Source organism: Micromys minutus, assembly GCF_963924665.1.
Source record: "Micromys minutus genome assembly, chromosome: 2".
Lineage (NCBI taxonomy): Eukaryota > Metazoa > Chordata > Mammalia > Rodentia > Muridae > Micromys > Micromys minutus.
The window spans coordinates 17425420-17443334 of NC_137971.1; the positions used below are offsets into that span (position 1 = coordinate 17425420).

Here is a 17915-nt window from a genome sequence, read left to right on the forward strand (position 1 = left end):
TGTGTTGATTCTTGATCTTAGAGTATAAGCCATTGTTGTTCTGTTCAGGAAAATTTCCCCAGTGCCAATGTGTTCAAGGTTTTCCTCCACTTTCTCTTTTATTCATTTGAATGTATCTGGTTTTATGTGGAGATCCTTGATCCATTTGGACTTGAGGTTTGTACAAAGAGATAAGAATAGATTTGCCTTCTACATGCTGACTGACAGTTGGATAAGCACCAATTGTTGAAAATGCTATCCTTTTTTTTTTTTCACTGGATGGTTTTAGCTCCTTTATAAAAGATCAAGTGACCATAGGTGTGTGGGCTCATTTCTGGATCTTCAGTTCTATTCCATTGATCTACCTGACTGTCTTTGTACCAATACCATATCATTTTTATGATGATTGTTCGGTAATATAGCTTGAGGTCAGGGATAGTGATTCCCCCAGAAGTTCTTTTATTGTTGAGAATAGTTTTCACTGTCCTGGGTTTTTTGTTATTCCAAATTAATTTGACAATTGCTCTTTCTAACTCTATGAAGAAATGTTGATGGGGATTGCATTGAATCTGTAGATTGCTTTAGGCAAGATGGCCATTTTTACTGTGTTAATCCTTCCAAACCATGAGAATGGGAGATCTTTTTATCTTCTGAGAGCTTCTTCAATTTTTTTTTGGAGACTTGAAGTTCTTGTCATATAGATCTTTTACTTGGTTAGAGTCACACCAAGGTATTTTAAATTATTTGTGCCTGTTGTGAAGGGTATTGTTTCCCTAATTTCTTTCTCAGCCTGTTTATCCTTTGAGTAGAGGAGGACTATTGATTTCTTTGAGTTAGTTTTTATTCATCCACTTTGCTAAAGTTGTTTATCAACTCTAGGAGTTCTCTGGTGAAATTTTTGTGGTTACTTAAGTATACTAACAAATCATCTGAAAATTTGATATTTTGACTTCTTTCTTTCCAATTTGTATCTCTTTGACCTCTTTTTGCTGTCTGATTGCTCTGGCTAGTACTTCCAGTACTATATTGAATAAGTAGAGGGAGAGTGGGCAGCCTTGTCTAGTTCCTGATTTTAGTGGGATAGCTTCAAGTTTCTCACCATTTAATTTGATGTTGGCTACTGGTTTGCTCTACAGTGCTTTTATTATAGGTTGGAGAATATTGATATTAGGTCTTCTATGAAAGTCTGATAGAATTCTGCATTGAACCCATATGATCATGGACTTTATTTTTTGGTTGGGGAGCTTTTGATGACTGTTTCTATTTCTTTGGGTGTTATGGGACTGTTTAGATGGTTTATCTGATTTTGATTAACTTTGGTACCTGGTATCTATCTAGAAAACTGTCCATTTCCTCTAGATTTTCCAGTTTTGTTGAGTTTAGGTGTTTATAGTAGTAGGATCTGATGATTTTTTAAATTTCCTCAGTTTTTGTTGTTATGTCTTCCTTTTCAATCTGATTTTGTTAATTTTAATACTAACTCTGTCCCTTCTGGTTAGTCTGACTAAGAGTTTATCTATCTTGTTGATTTTCTCAAAAAAAAAAAAAAAAAAAAAAAAAAAAGAAAGAAAGAAAGAAAGAAAAAACAACTTCTGGTTTTGTTGATTCTTTGTATAGTTCTTTTTGGTTCTACTTGGTTGATTTCAGCTCTGAGTTTGATTAATTTCTGCCATCATTTGATTATTTCCTACTCCTCTTGAGTGTATCTGCTTTTTTTTGTTTGTTTGTTTGTTCTAGAACTTTTAGGTGAGATGTAAAACTGCTAGTATATGCTCTCTTCAGTTTCTTTTTGGAGGCACTCAGAGCTATGAGTTTTTCTCTTAGCACCGCTTTCATTGTGTCCCATACGTTTGGGTATTTTGTGTCTTCATTTTCATTAAATTCTTAAAAGTCTTTCATTTATTTTTTATTTCTTCCTTGACAAAGTTATCATTGATAGAACATTGTTCAGCTTCCATGTATATGTGAGCTTTCTGTCATTTTTGTTGTTATTGAAGACCAGTCTTAGTCCATGGTGATCTGAAAGAATTCATGGGCTTGTTTAAGTCTTCTTTTATCTGTTCAGGCCTGTTTTGTGACCAATTATATGGTCAGTTTTGGAGAATGTTCCATGAGGTGCTGAAAAGAAGGGACATTCTTTTGTTTTAGGGTGAAATATTCTATAGATATTCTATAAATCCATTTAACTCATAACCTCTGTTAGTTTTACTACGTCTCTGTTCTGTTTCTCTTTCCATTATGTGTTCATTGATGATAGTGGAGTGTTAAAGTCTCCCACTATTATTGTGTGAGGTACAATGTGGGCTTTCAGTTTTAGTAATGTTTCTTTTATGAATGTAGGTGCCCTTTTATTTGGAGCATAGATATTCAGAATTGAGTTTTTGTCTTGGTGGATTTTTTTTTTTTTTTTTTTTTTTTTTTTTTTTTTTTTTTTGAGGAGTGTGAAGTGACCTTTCTTATCTTTTTTGATTAGATTACTTTTGGTTGAAAGATGATTTTATTTGATATTAGACTGGCTACTTCATCTTGTTTCTTGGGACCATTTACTTAGAAAATTGTTTTTCAGCCTTTTATTCTGAGGTAGTGTCTGTCTTTATCACTGAGGTATGTTTTGTATATGCAGCAGAATGCTGGGTCCTATTTACATATCCTGTCTTTTAGTTTGTTTCTTATTATTTTGGAATTGAGTCCATTGATATGAGAGATATTAGGGACCAGATTTTTGTTTTCTTTTATTTTTGTTGTTAGAGGTAAAATTATGTTTGTGTGGCTGTCTTCTTTTGGTATAGTTGAAAGATTATTATTATTATTATTATTATTATTATTATTATTATTATTATTATTATTATTTGGTTTTTCTAGGGTTTGGTTTTCCTCCTTGTGTTGGGGTTTTCCATCTATTATCTTTTGTAGGGCTGGATTTGTGGAAAGATATTGTGTAAATTTGGTTTTGTCATGGAATATCTTGGCTTCTTTATCTCTGTTAATTGAGAGTTTTGCTGGATTTAGTAACCTTGGCTGGTATTTGTGGTCTCTTAGGATCTGTATGACATCTCTCCAGGATTTTCTAGCTTTCATAGTATCTGTGGAGAAATCTGGTGTGATTTTGATAGGTCTGCCTTTGTATGCTATTTGACCCTTTTTCCTTACTGCTTTTAATATTCTTTGTTTTGTGCATTTGCTGTTTTTGCTGTTATGTGACATGAGGAATTTCTTTTTTGTTCCAGTTTATTCAAAGTTTCATAGGCTTCATGTATGTTTATGGGCATATTTTTTGTTAGGTTAGGGAAGTTTTCTTTAATAATTTTGTTGATGATATTTACTGGGCCTTTAAGTTGGAAATCTTCCATTTCTTCTATACCTATTATTTCTGAGAATTTCCTGAATGTTTTGGGTTGCGAGCTTTTTCATTTTGCATTTGCTTTGGCAGTTGTGTCAATGTTTTCTATGGTATCTTCTACCCCTAAGATTCTTTCTTCCACCTCTTGTAGTCTGTTAGATCTGTAAATAGGCTAGTAATTAGCATCTTTTATAGCCCCAATTTGGTAAAGCATTTGAGTCTAGAACATACAAAGGACTCAAAATTAAAAGATTTGAAAATTAAAGTAATAAAATCAACAAGGTCAGGAGACTTTGATAAAGAAGATATATGAGTAGAAAATAAATACATTTAAAAATCCTTACACCATTATCAGTTGGGAGATGGAAATAAAAACTACAATGAGATGCTCCTATAAATGTGTTAGAATATCAAATCAAAACTGAAATGCCAGATATTGTTGAGGAGATAGGATGACCTAAGTTGGAACACAGATCTGACAAATGAATGGGATTGTCATATGGTGAATGACACAACCAGATTGAAGGTCTGGCAAAGGTGTCAGATAACCTAAGTAACTCAGGTTGAGTGCTACTGAAAAGGCACAGGAGTATAAACACTGCTTTGGTCTTTCTTCTTCTTGAGATTCATGTGGTCTGTGAATTGCATCTTGAGTATTCTGAGCTTTTGGGATAATATCCACTCATCAGTGAATGTATACCATGTGTGTTCTTTTGTGACTGGCTTATCTCACTCAGGATGATATTTTCTAGATCCATCCATTTACCTAAGAATTTAATGAAGTCATTGTCTTTAATAGCTGAGTAGTACTCCATTGTGTAAATGTACCACATTCTCTGTATCCATTTCTCTGTTGAAGGACATCTGGGTTCTTTCCAGCTTCTGGCTATTATAAGGAAGGTTATTATGAACATAGTGGTGCATGTGTTTTTGTTATATGTTGTAGTATCTTTTGGATATATGCCCAGAGTGATATAGCTAAGCCCTCAGGTAGTATTATATCCAATTTTCTGAGGAACTGCCAGACTGATTTTCAGAGTGGTTGTACTTGCCTGCAATCCCACCAACAATAAAGAAGTGTTCATCCCCGCCAGCATCTGCTGTCATCTGAGTTTTTGATCTTAGCCATTCTGACTGGTGTGAGGTGGAATCTTAGGGTTATTTTGATTTGCATTTTTCTGATGACTAACGATATTGAACATATTTTCGTTTTTTTTAATAAAGGGAAATTTATTTAGTATAAACAATCAGTGTATAAATAATTCAGTATAAATAATCATATGTAGCACATACAGATATTTTCTTAGCTCCTACAAATTAATTTTAAAAGTGAAACTAAAAGTTATAAAAGACAGAAATATACTATTTCCAAAAGTTTCTTTTTATATATAACTATATAAGATATATGACTAGCCTTATTATAAACCATTATATATACATATATATATACAAATATATATGTACATATAAAACATAAACATATATAAATAGGGACAAGTTTGTATAGGCATGTACAGAATCAGACTTGCAGACATTAAGATGCTTGTTCATCCCAAATGTTATGGTATTCATTTTCTGTATCTTCATTTGTTTCTCACCCGGGTTCATGAGGGTGCGAGGACCTTGATTCTCCTCTGTCACATATAGCTTCAGATATTCCATGGTCACATGGTTGGTAGGTTTCTAATTCTGCAAATTGGCATTCACAAAATTGTCTGGGTTTCATGACTGTATATGGTACCTCTTGGCCATTTGATGTTTCTCAGTTGAGAATTTTATTTAGCTCTGTACCCCATTTTTAATAGGTTTATTTGGTTCTTTGGAGTTTAACTTTTTGAGTTCTTTGTATATATCAAATATTAGCCCTCTATCAGATGTAAGATTGGTAAAGACCCTTTCCCAATCTGTTGGTTGCTGTTTTGTCCTATTTTTCAGTGTTCTTTGCCTTACAGAAGCTTAGCAATTTTGTGAGGTTTTATTTGTTGATTCTTGATCTTAGAGCATAAGCCATTTGGTGTTCTGTTCAGGAAAATTTCCCCTGTGGCCAAATATTCAAGGCTCTTCCCCACTTTCTCCTCTATTAGTTTCAGTGTATCTGGTTTTATGTGGAGGTCTTTGATCCTCTTGGACTTGAGCTTTGTACAAGGAGATAAGAATGGGTCAATTTACATTCTTCTGCATGCTGACTCACAGTTGAACCAGCACCATGTTGCAAAATGTGGATGCTTCAGTCCTTCTTAGAAGGAGGAAATATAGGGACAAAGAGTGAAGCAGGTACTGAAGGAAAGGTCATCCAGAGACTGCCCCCAACCTGGAGATCCATCCCACATGCAGCCACCAAACACAGTCACTATTGCTGATGCAAGATACACTTGCTGACAGGAGACTGATATAGCTGTTTCCTAAGTGGCTCTGCCAGAGCCTGAGAAATACAGAGTTGGATGCTCTCAACCTGAGAAAGAGGTCCCCAGTGGAGGAGTTAGAGAAAGGACTGAAGGAGTTGAAGGGGTTTGTAACCCCATAGGAAGGACAACAATATCAACCAACCAGACACTCCAGAACTTCCAGGAACTAATCCCCCAACTAAATAATACACATGGAGGGACCCATGGCTCCAGTCACATATGCAGCAGAGGATGGCATTGTCTGGCATCAATAGGAGGAGAAGCCCTTGGTCCTGTGAAGGCTTGTTTCCTTAGTGCAGGGAAATGACAGAGAGTTGAGGTGGCAATGGGTGGATGTGAGTGGGAGCTTCTTCATAGAAGCAGAGGATGGAGGGGACATGGGAGAGGGGGGAGGGGGATAACTCTTGAATTGTAAATACGTAAAATGTCCAGTATAAAATAATAATTACAAAAATCCACAAAAAAAAAAAAAAAAAAAAAAAAAAAAAAAAAAAAAAAAAAAAACAAACCAAAACCCTGCTTCTTTGGACCTAAAGGGCCCTCAGCAGGAGAAACAGAAACTGTTGTTTAAGGAAGTTTTTTTTTTTTTTTTAATTTCAAAAACAGTTAAAAGTTTTACAGGGAAAAAGAATAATTTTCCTGGAGACAGTGATGTAAGTTGGCAGCTTATTTTCATTTAAGGATTAGAACCCATTGTCCCCTGGTCCTTGGGCCTCTAGGATTTCTTTGGAAGCCTCTGCTGTTACTCTGATGACCTTACCTTTAAGTGTGCTTGGTCCTCTGTGAGGCTCCCCATGCCTGTCATTCTGTCCTCCTGGCTGTTTCCAGTGTGTGGAGCGGAGGTTCTTTACTTGTCTATTAGTAGTTCTAAAAGTATCTTACACTATTGTATTTACACCATTCTCAAGATTTAGACATTTTTTTTGCTTTCATTTCACAAAATACATTCTTATACTGTTAGCCTATATTTATTTGCATTTGTCTAGGCAAGGGGTATCCAGTTTTTAACTGACAAGTGACATCTTCAAGTGTGTTGATTTGCATTTGTAGCTATCATGTTATAGATGTGTTCTATGGGCTGAATGTTTCACACATCTGATGCAGATATATTAATCTTGTTTGATTTTAAATTTGTACAATAAATGTCTCAAATACTTAATGTCATTTTTATTAGCATTTGAATGTTGCAGTTCATTAACACTGTCCTCAAATACTGCTAGTCTTTCTTCTATGTAATCAAGTTGAGATATCCATGTAATTATGTGATAAAGGTGATACTTTCAAAAAAATTTTGAGACAGGGTCTTAGTAGCTCAAGCTGATGTCAAACTCAAAATTTTCCTGCTTCAATCTCTTGATCGTCAAGATTTCAGATGAGCAGAAACATGAGAGAAAGCAAATTAAAACAAAAGTGGTACCAGAGAGTGGGCATTGCTTCGACAGGCCTGCCATGTGTAGGAGACTGTGGAAGAGTTACGGACTCGGGCTGAAAAAGCCATCGGGTGTTCGACAAGTAGGAGGTTACTCTGTGGGAACTTGTAAGAGTGTTGAAAGAAATTCAGATGATGGAGGCCTAATTGTGAAATACAGAGGGAAGCAAAGACTGTCAGGGTCATTTGAGTGAAGTATTTGAATTAGGAATCTATGGTCCTGGCCAACTGGAAATTAAAAAAAAAATCAGTTGTGATTAACAAAAAATCATTACCACTAAAGTGAAACCATTGCTTTACTAGGTAATTAGATGGGGTTAAAAAAATCATCTGTGATTATGAATAACAACCACTATTAGACATAATCTGGGAAATCTTTACTCAGGGTCAGCAGTCTCTTGATGGTTAGGTTCATCTGCTCTGACTGAACCCAGGCCCAGCAGTCCTCTGCTGTAGATGTGTTGGGCGCCTCATATCAGCTGGTGTATGCTGCCAGTTTGGTGGTCCACAGATCTCTGGGTTCAGGTTAATTGAGACTGCAGGTCCTCTTACAGGGTCCCCCTCCTCAGTTTCTTCCAGCTTTTCCCTAATTCAACCATAGGAGTCAGCAGCTTCTGTCCATTGGCTGGGTGCAAATATCATCATCTGACTCTTTCAGCTGCTTGATGCGTCTTTCAGAGGGCAGTCATGATAGGTCCCTTTTTGTGAGCACTGCATAACCCTAGTAATAGTGTCAGGCCTTGGGGTCTCCCCTTGAGCTGGATCCCACTTTGAGCCTCTTGTTGGATCTCTTTTTCCTCAGGCTCCTCTCCATTTTCATCCCTGTATTTTTAGACAGGAACAATTATGGGTCAGAGTTTTGACTGTGGGATGGCAACCCCAGCCCTCACTTGATGCCATGTCTTTCTGCTGAAGATGGGCTCTAAAGTTTCCTCGCCCCACTGTAGGACATTTTATCTAAGGTCCCTACCTTTGAGCCTTGAGAGTCATTCACCTCCCAGATCTCTGGTACATTTTAGAGTCCTCCCACCTCCTACCTCCTGAAGTTGCCTGTTTTCATTCTTTCTGCTGACCCTTGGGGCTTTAGATCTTTTCCCTTACCCAATACCTGATAATGTTCGCCTCTTTCCCCCACCCTCTGATTCCTTTCCCATCCAAATCCCTTCCTTCATCCCTATCTTCTTGTGATTGCTTTCTTCTCCCTCCCAAGTGGGATTGAGGCATTCTTACTTGGGCCCTTCAGTTTGTTGAACTTTTTAAGTTCTGTGGATTGTATCTTGGGTATTTTGTACTTTTTGTTTGCTAATATCCACTTATTAGTGAATACATATCATGTATATTCTTTTGGGTTTGAGTTACCTCACTCAGGATGATATTTTCTAGTTCTACCCATTTATCTGCAAAACTGAGGATGTCCTTATTCTTAATAACTGAGTAGTGTTCCATTGTGTAAATAAACCACATTTTCTGTATCCATTCTTCTGTCATGGGACATCTGGTTTGGTTCCAGCTTCTGGCTATCACAAACAAGGCCAATATGAACATAGTGGAACACCTGCCTCTGTGGCATGGAGGGACATCTTTTGGGTGTATTCCTAAGAGTGGTATTGTTGAGTCTTTAAGTAGACCTATTTCCAATTTTCAGAACCTCCAGATTTATTTTCAGAGTGTTTGTACTAGTTTGCAATCCCACCAGCAGTGGAGGAGTGTTTGTTTCTCTACATCCTCACCAACATGTGCTATCTATCACCTGAGGTTTTGGAATTTCAGGGTCATTTTGATTTTCATTTTTCTGATTACTAAGGACTTTGAACTTTAGGTGCTTCTCAGTCATTCAAAATTCCTTTGCTATGAATTCTTTGTTTAGTTCTATACCCCATTTTTAAATTGGGTTGCTTGGTTTTTTGGTGGGTAGCTTCTTGAGTTCTTTATATATTTGGATATTAGCCCCCTATCTGATGTGGGCTTAGTGAAGATTTTTTTTTCAATCTGTAGGTTGTCAATTTTGTCCTATTGACTATGTTTTTTTTTTTTTTTTTTTTTTGCCATACATAAGTTTTTCAGTTTCATGATGTCCCATTTATCAATTCTTGATGTTAGAGCACAAGCCATTGGAGTTCTGTTTAGGAAATTTCCCCCTGTGCCAATTCCCTGCAGCCAGATGGATTTAGTGCAGAAGGTTCTACCAAACCTTCAAAGAAGACCTAATATTAATATTCTTCACACTATTAAATAAAATAGAGAAATAAGGAACACTACCTAATTTATTCTATGAAGCTACAAGTACACTGATACCTAAACTGCACAAGTACACAACCAAAAAGGAGAACTTCACATCAATCTCCCTTATGAATATCAATGTAATAATATTTAAAAATTCTTGCAAACCAAGCCCAAAAACATATCAAAACAATCATTTACCACAACCAAGTAGGCTTCATTTCAGGAATGCAAGGTTAGTTCAATATACAGAAATCCATTAACATAATTCACTATAAACAAACCCAAAGAATAATCACATGACCATCTCATTAGACACAGAAAAAGCATTTGACAAAATACAACACTCCTTTATGTTAAAAGTATTGGAGAGATCATGAATTCAAGGCCCATACCTAAACAAAATAAAAGCAATTTATTGCAAACCAACAGTCAATAACCAATTAAATGGAGAGATACGTGAAGTAATCCCACTAAAATCGGGGACAAAACAAGAATGCCCACTCTCCCCATATCTATTCAGTATAGTACTTGAAGTGCTAGCTAGAACAATAAGATTAAAAAAAAAAAGATCAAGGGAATAGAAATTGGCAAAGAAGAAGTAAAGGTATCACTGTTTGCAGATGATATGATAGTATACATAAGCAACTCCAAAAATTCTAGCAGAGAACTTCTCCAGCTGACAAACAACTTCAGCAGTATAGCTGGATAAGAAATTAACTCAAATAAATCAGTAGCCTTCCTTTATACAAATGGTGAACAGGCTGAAAATGAAATTAGGGAAACAACCCTTTACAATAGCCACAAGTAATATGAAATCTCTTGGGGGTAACTCTAATTTAACAAATAAAAGATCTGTATGTCAATAACTTCAAGTCTCTCAAGGAAGGAAGAAGATTTCAGAAATGAAGAGATCTCCCATGCTCATGGATTGGCAGAATTAACATAGTAAAAATGGACATCTTACCAAAGGCCATCTACAGATTTAATCTAATCCCCATCAAAATACCAACACAATTTTTCCAAGACATGGAAAGAGCAATTCTCAAATTCATCTTGAAAGGCACAAATCCCAGAATAGTGAAAACAATTCTTAACAATGAAAGAACAGTTGGGGAATCACTGTCCCTGACTCAAGCTCTGCTACAGAGCAACAGTGATAAAAACTGCATGGCATTGTTACATAGATAGACAGGTGGATCAATGGAATAGAATTGAAGACCTGGAAGTAAAACGACACAGTTACACACATGTGATCTTTGACAAGAAAGACAAAAACTATACAACGGAAAAAAGAAAGCATCTTCAATAAATGGTGCTGGTCTAACTGACTGTCTTATGTAGAAAAATGAAAATATACCCATATTTTGTCACTTTTCACAAAGCTCAAGTCCAAGTAGATCAAGGACCTCAACATAAAATCAGACACTGAATCTAGTAGAAGAGAAAGTGGGGAAGAGCCTTGAACTCATGGCACAGGAGGAGCCTTTCTTTCCTAAGTCTTCCCGCCCAGGATTTATTTCCCTGCTGAGACTATTTTTATCTTTTGTTGTCCTCCTCTTTTATAGTCAACCGTTTTTCTCAAAGGTCATTGATTTTTCTTGAAAACCAGTTTTGGGGATTATTTATCAATTATTTTACTGATATTAATATTTTTGAGGCAGTTAGTAAAAAGTTATGGACTTTTGTTGGAATCATGTTGCTTATTATATATTCATATTTCTTGTTCTTTCAGATTGGAAATTGTACACTTGTTGATATTTTTGTCTTTAAGTTACAATTGTGGTTCTTCTTATGGCATGGCCTTCTCTTGATCTCTCCTTTTGCTTTTATTTTTTTTATTTTTTTTTAACGACTTTATTTTACAAAACAAAGATAACTGTACAGATTTTAAACATTTTTTGCTTAAAATTATACATTTTTGTCAGTACTGTTTTTTCAGACATTGAAATAAATTTTACATAAAACCATGTGAATATGTTTTTTAGTCAGTACTTGATTTTTTTCAAAGGCTTGACAGTATGCATTGAAAACCTACTAGTTACAATAAGCATAAAGTACATGCAAAACAAAACGCAACATGGAAATAGTCAAAGTCTTCTTGTTTTGTAAATATATGTATATTTTTTTGTTTTCTTTATTTCTTGGACTTCATACAGTCTGTGAGTTGTTTCTGGGGGAGTGCAAGCCTCTGGGGTTAGCATCCCACTATCAGTGACTGCATATTATGTCTGTTCTTTTGTGACTGGGTTATCTGACTCAGGATGATATTCTCTAGATGCAGCCATTTTCTTTTTCTTTCTTTTTTTTTTTAAAGTGTGGACTCTTTATTGTAAAGATACTTTAGAAAGAGGTCCAATCATTGATGTCTTAATTTTCGCATATTAGAAAATACTTTAATACATCTAATACCCCATTTATAGAAATTCTGTACAACCCAGTGCTTCAGCTCAGATTCCTTACTCAGTTTCCTGAATGCTGGCTAAGTTCTCAGGTCCTTTTGAACAATTCAAACAGAAGCACAAATCTTCCAGTTTGTCTACTTTTTTTTTTGAAATTGAGATTCAAGGTCTATCTATTTGTTTCTCTAAAAGACTTACTTTTGACTGGACTCAGATTTAGAAGTAGAAGCTCTCCCTTCGTAGAAAAGAACAAAACAAAACAAAACAAAAAAGAAAAACAAAACAAAAAAAAAAACAAAATAAGTGTATATCACCTTCTCAGAGTGGGGTACACCTAGACCTTAAATCATTAATAACTCAAGAGCTAAAAAGATATTTTTGTAGCAATATTTGGTATTTAAAAATCATTATATCTAATCTATACACTCCAAGAAAACTTTGACTATTTCCATGTTACATTTTGTTTTACATGTACTTTATACTCATTGTAACTAGTAAGATTTCAATGCATACTGTCAAACTTTAAAAAAAAAATCAAGTACTGACAAAAGTATATTCACATAGCTTTATGCCAGAATGCTTTTAAAAATCTGTATATGTATCTCTCTTTATTTTAAATAAAGTTGTAAGAAAAAAAAAAGAAGTAGAAGCTCTCAGCGAGGACAAGGACGTAGAAGCTCTACATACTTGGCGATGAGTTCCTGGCACTTTTCTTTGGCTTCCTTCATTCTCTTAGCTCAAACTGTAGCAAATTCTGCAGCCTCCTCCTAGCTGTTCATGGTGCGTTGTTTCTTCAGAACGATATGTCGCGTTTGTGTTGCAGGACACGTGGAGTAACAAGACCCTGAATCTTGGGTGCTTTGGTCCCGGGCTTCTTTTTTTTTTTTTTTTTTAACAAGTTATTTTATTACCTTTATTTTTTTAAATGACTTTATTTTACAAAACAAAGATAAATGTACAGATTTTAAACATTTTTTGCTTAAAATTATACATTTTTGTCAGTAATGTTTTTTCAGACATTGAAATAATTTTTACATAAAACCATGTGAATATATTTTTTTCGTCAGAACTTGATTTTTTTCAAGGGCTTGACAGTATGCATTGAAAACCTAATAGCTACAATAAGCGTAAAGTACATGCAAAATAAAATGGAACATGGAAATAGTCAAAGTCTTCTTGTTTTGTAAATATATGTATATATATATTTTTTTGTTTTCTTTATTTCTTGGACTTCATACAGTCTGTGAGTTGTTTCTGGGGGAGTGCAAGCCTCTGGGGTTAGCATCCCACTATCAGTGACTGCATATTATGTCTGTTCTTTTGTGACTGGGTTATCTCACTCAGGATGATCTTCTCTAGATGCAGCCATTTTCTTAAGAATTTGGTTAAGTCATTGTTTCTGGTGGCTGAGTAGTATTCCATTGTGTATATGTACCACAATTTTTGTATCCATTCGTCTTCTGAAGGACATCTGGGATCCTTCCAGCTTCTGGCTATTATAAATAGAGCCGCTATGAACATTGTGGTGCATATATCTTTGTTGTGTATTAAAGTGTCTCTGGGGTATATGCCCAGAAGTGGAATAGCTGGGTCTTCAGGTAGTACTATATCCAATTTTCTGAGGTATCGCCAGACAGATTTCCAGAGTGGTTGTATTAGCTTGCAACCCCACCAACAGTGGAGAAGTGTTCCTCTTTCTCCGCAGCCTCGCCAGCATCTGCTGTCATCTGAGTTTTGGATCTTGGCCAATCTGACTGGTGTGAGGTGGAATCTTAGGGTTGTTTTGATTTGCATTTACCTGATGGCTAAGGATGTCGAGCACTTCCTCAGATGTTTCTCGGCCATTCGGTGTTCCTCAACTGAAAATGATTTGTTTAGCTCTGTACCCCATTTTTTAATAGGGTTATTTGATTCTCTGGTATCTAGCTTTTTGAGTTCCTTGTACACCTTGGATATTAGGCCTCTATCTGATGTGGTGTTGGTAAAGATCTTTTCCCATTCTGTTGGTTGCCGCTTTGTTTTCTTGACGATGTCCTTAGCCTTACAGAAACTTTGCAATCTCATTAAGTCCCATTTGTTAATCTTTGACCTTAGAGCTGGAGCCATTGGTGTTTTGTTCAGGAAATTTTCTCCTGTGCCTATGTGTTCTAAGGTTTTCCCTACTTTCTCATCTAATAGTTTCAGTGTATCTGGTTTAATGTGAAGATCTTTACTCCACTTACACTTGAGCTTTGTACAAGGAGATAAGAACGGGTCTATTTTCATTCTTTTGCATGTTGAGTGCCAGTTGGACCAGCACCATTTGTGGAATAGGCTGTTCTTTTTCCATTGAATGTTTACTGCTCCTTTGTCAAAAATCAGGTGACCATATACATGAGGGCTCATTTCTGGATCTTCTATTCTATTTTATTGATCCACATGCCTATTTCTGTACCAGTACCATGCAGTTTTCAGCACAATTGCCTTGTAATATAGCTTGAGGTCAGGGATAGTGATTCCCGCAGATGTTTTTTTGTTGTTGAGGATGGATTTCGCTATTCTAGGTCTTTTGTTATTCCATATGAAATTGCACATTGATCTTTTCAATTCCATGAAGAACTGGGTTGGAATTTTGATGAGGATTGCATTGAATCTGTAGATTGCTTTTGGTACGATGGCCATTTTTAAGACGTTGATTTTTCCAATCCATGAGCATGGAAGATCTTTTCATTTTCTGAGATCCTCCTCAATTTCTTTCCTTAGAAGTTTGAAGTTCTTGTCATACAGGTCCTTCACTTGCTTAGTTAGAGTCACACCAAGGTATTTCATAGTTTTTGTAACGATTGTGAAGGGAACGTTTTCCCTAATTTCTTTCTCCACATGTTTGTCCTTTGAGTACAGGAAGGCTACTGATTTGTTTGAGTTAATTTTGTATCCTGCCACTTTGCTGAACTTGTTTATCAGCTGTAAGAGTTCTCTGGTGGAATTTTTGGGGTCACTCAAGTACACTATCATGTCATCGGCAAAGAGTGATGTTTTTATCTCTTCCTTTCCGATTTGTATCCCCTTGATCTCCTTTTGCTGTTTAATTGCTGCAGCCAGGACTTCCAGTACTATGTTGAATAGGTAGGGGGAGAGTGGGCAGCCTTGTCGAGTCCCTGATTTTAGTGGGATTGCTTCAAGTTTCTCGCCATTAAGTTTGATGTTGGCTGTTGGTTTGCTGTATATTGCTTTTATTATGTTTAAGTATGGGCCTTGGATTCCTGTTCTTTCCAGGACTTTTAACATAAAGGGGTGTTGGATTTTGTCAAATGCTTTCTCAGCGTCTAGTGAGATGACCATGTGATTTTGGTATTTGAGTTTGTTTATATGGTGGATTACATTGATGGATTTCCTTATGTTAAACCATCCCTGCATCCCAGGGATGAAGCCTACTTGGTCATGATGAATGATCGTTTTGATATGTTCTTGGATTCGGTTTGCAAGGATTTTGTTGAGTATTTTTGCATCAATGTTCATAAGTGAGATTGGTCTGAAGTTCTCTTTCCTTGTAGGGTCTTTGTGTGGTTTAATTACGAGGGTTATTGTAGCCTCAAAAAATGAGTTGGGTAATATTCCATCTGATTCTATCTTTTGGAATAGTTTGGCGAGTATTGGTGTTATATTCTCAATAAAAGTCTGATAAAATTCTGCACTGAACCCGTCTGGACCTGGGCTTTTTTTGGTTGGGAGGCTTTTGATGACTTCTTCTATTTCTTTAGGTGTTATAGGGTTATTTAGATGGTTTACTTGATCTTGGTTTAACTTTGGGACCTTGTATCTGTCTAGGAATTCATCCATTTCCTCCAGATTTTCCAATTTTGTGGAGTATAAGTTTTTGTAGTAGGATCTGATGATTTCTTGAATTTCCTTAGTTTCAGTTGTTATGTCACCACTTTCCTTTCTGATTTTGTTAATTTGGATACTCTCTCTTTGCCCTGTAGTTAGTCTGGCTAGGGGTTTATCAATCTTGTTGATTTTCTCAAAGAACCAACTCTTGGTTTTGTTGATTTTTTTCAATGGTTCTTTTTGTTTCTATTTGGTCTATTTCTGCCCTAATTTTGATTATTTCTTGCCCTCTACTCTTTTTGGGTATATCTGCTTCCTTTTGTTCTAGGGCTTTTAGCTGTGCTGTCAGGTTGCTGATGTGAGCTCTCTCCAGTTTCTTTTTGGAAGCACTTAGGGCTATGAGTTTTCCTTTCAATACTGCTTTCATTGCATCCCATAGGTTTGGGTATGTTGTGTTTTCGTTTTCGTTGAATTCTAGAAAATCCTTAATTTCTTTCTTTATTTCTTCTTTGACCCTGCTATCCTTTAACAGAGCATTGTTTAGTTTCCATGTGTATGTGGGCTTTTTGTTGTCTTTGTTGTTGTTAAAGACCAGCCGTAGACCATGGTGATCTGAGAGGATGCTCCTTTTGCTTTTTTACTGGTATAATATTGAGCTTTGTATGTGTGTGTGTGTGTGTGTGTGTGTGTGTGTGTGTGTGTGTCAGGGTCAATGTTGTTTAAGATTGTCTTGAACTTGCTATATAGGTGAGGCTGGCTTAATCTTCCTGTTATTACTTGTTGGAATTATGAGTGTGTGTTGCCACACTCAGCTGTGTTGAGCTTAATTCTAATTAAACCACGTATTGTAGTTTTCCTTTGGCTTCTGAGACATATTTTGTAGGTTCTGATTGTATGCTTAATTTTGGAACCTGAGTTACCCAGTTCATAGGGCTCAGGTGAATGTGGTCTGCCTGGTAGCTATTTTATAAACAGCAAAGTATATATGATATGACTTTTGTAGATGCCCCTTTAATCTTGTTATCACTGTTGAATACAACAGCAGTCACTGCATCTTTTGCATCTGGAGCATCTGCACTAGTTGTGTCACTTCCCTATTGATGTGATAGAGGTTTCAGTAATCTCCAGTTTGTCCCTTTTTGGAGCTGGGGTTTCAGCTGTAGGCTTTTGTCTCTCATTTCTTTATGCTGGAGTATCCATCTATATTTTAAACAGTATAATTGTGTACCTTTGATTTAATTAATTCTCTGTAAATAAATCTTATGAAATTTGAGATTCGCTATTTATGTCAGTTAGTTCATTTTACTGCCTGTTTTTATAAATTGGTGCAAATACATTTAGTGATAAATAATACCTTATTTCCAACCAGCTGTTGTTTTACCTAAGAACTAGAATGGGCTGTTTTCAAATGTGGCTATTATGTGTGGACACATGCATTGTGTTGAGTTTCTACTTATAGATGGGATTTTCTTTGGGGTGTGTCTAATAAAATCTTTCTTATCCATAACAATAGTCCACTCTTAATGCCATATCCTATCTTGTATGTTCTGGTAATTGTTTATAAGAACTGCTTAAAGAGATGACGCTTTCCTATTGGTATCCTTAACATGGGCATTTTTACCACATTTGTAAATTAATGTCAACACTACCAGAGACTTTTTTTTTAGTCCTTTCTCATAAAAATCTTTTGATTAGCTATGAAAAACTTGCAAGTTTCTAGAATTATTATTCAGGTTGATAGTATCATTTGTTCCTATTAGAGTCAGCCAAATTATATATTAATTGACAAAAATAAGTAACTTTCATACACTGTGTTATACAGAATGTGTTTTCTAATGGTTGGGAAGCATTCTCTCTGAAAGAACGTTTTCTGGAGGGTATGTAGTACAAAATCACACAGAGGCACAAAAGGCAACCTGCCATTAATGCACAGCAGGCAAGAGACTCTAGCTTTTTTTCTTCAGAGACTCTAACTTCTTTCTGGATTGAAAACAATGATTTCCTAGTCAGACTGAAACTATTTTCCCAGCAATATATAAAATATAGCAGCAGGAGAGTCCCTGATCAGGTAACCCATGAAATGGCAGCCCTAACTTGGGCAAAATAGGCTGGCTAGAAAATGAATTGAAAATAAGCCAAATATTTAGAATATTTATCTTTGGTTCTAAGGCATAGGTAGAAGAGGTTAACTTCATAGTTCCTAGTATTTAAAGTTGTTTTATTATTTCTTCTGGAGAATTTAAATGATTTTTAGAAAAGTATTCAGAAAGTAAATAAATCTTGGAGGTGAGCTAAGAAGGAACATGTTTGATTTGAGTCTTTAGTTCTGTCAG

At 35.8% G+C, this 17915-nt stretch overlaps 1 protein-coding gene across 3 annotated transcripts in view; it reads left to right on the plus strand.

The window, feature by feature from the left end:
- The window catches only part of HPSE2 (heparanase 2 (inactive)), a gene marked incomplete at both ends in the record, with an annotated part of 624570 nt that overhangs the window by 74024 nt on the left and 532631 nt on the right, over window positions 1–17915 (plus strand). The window lies entirely within an intron of this gene.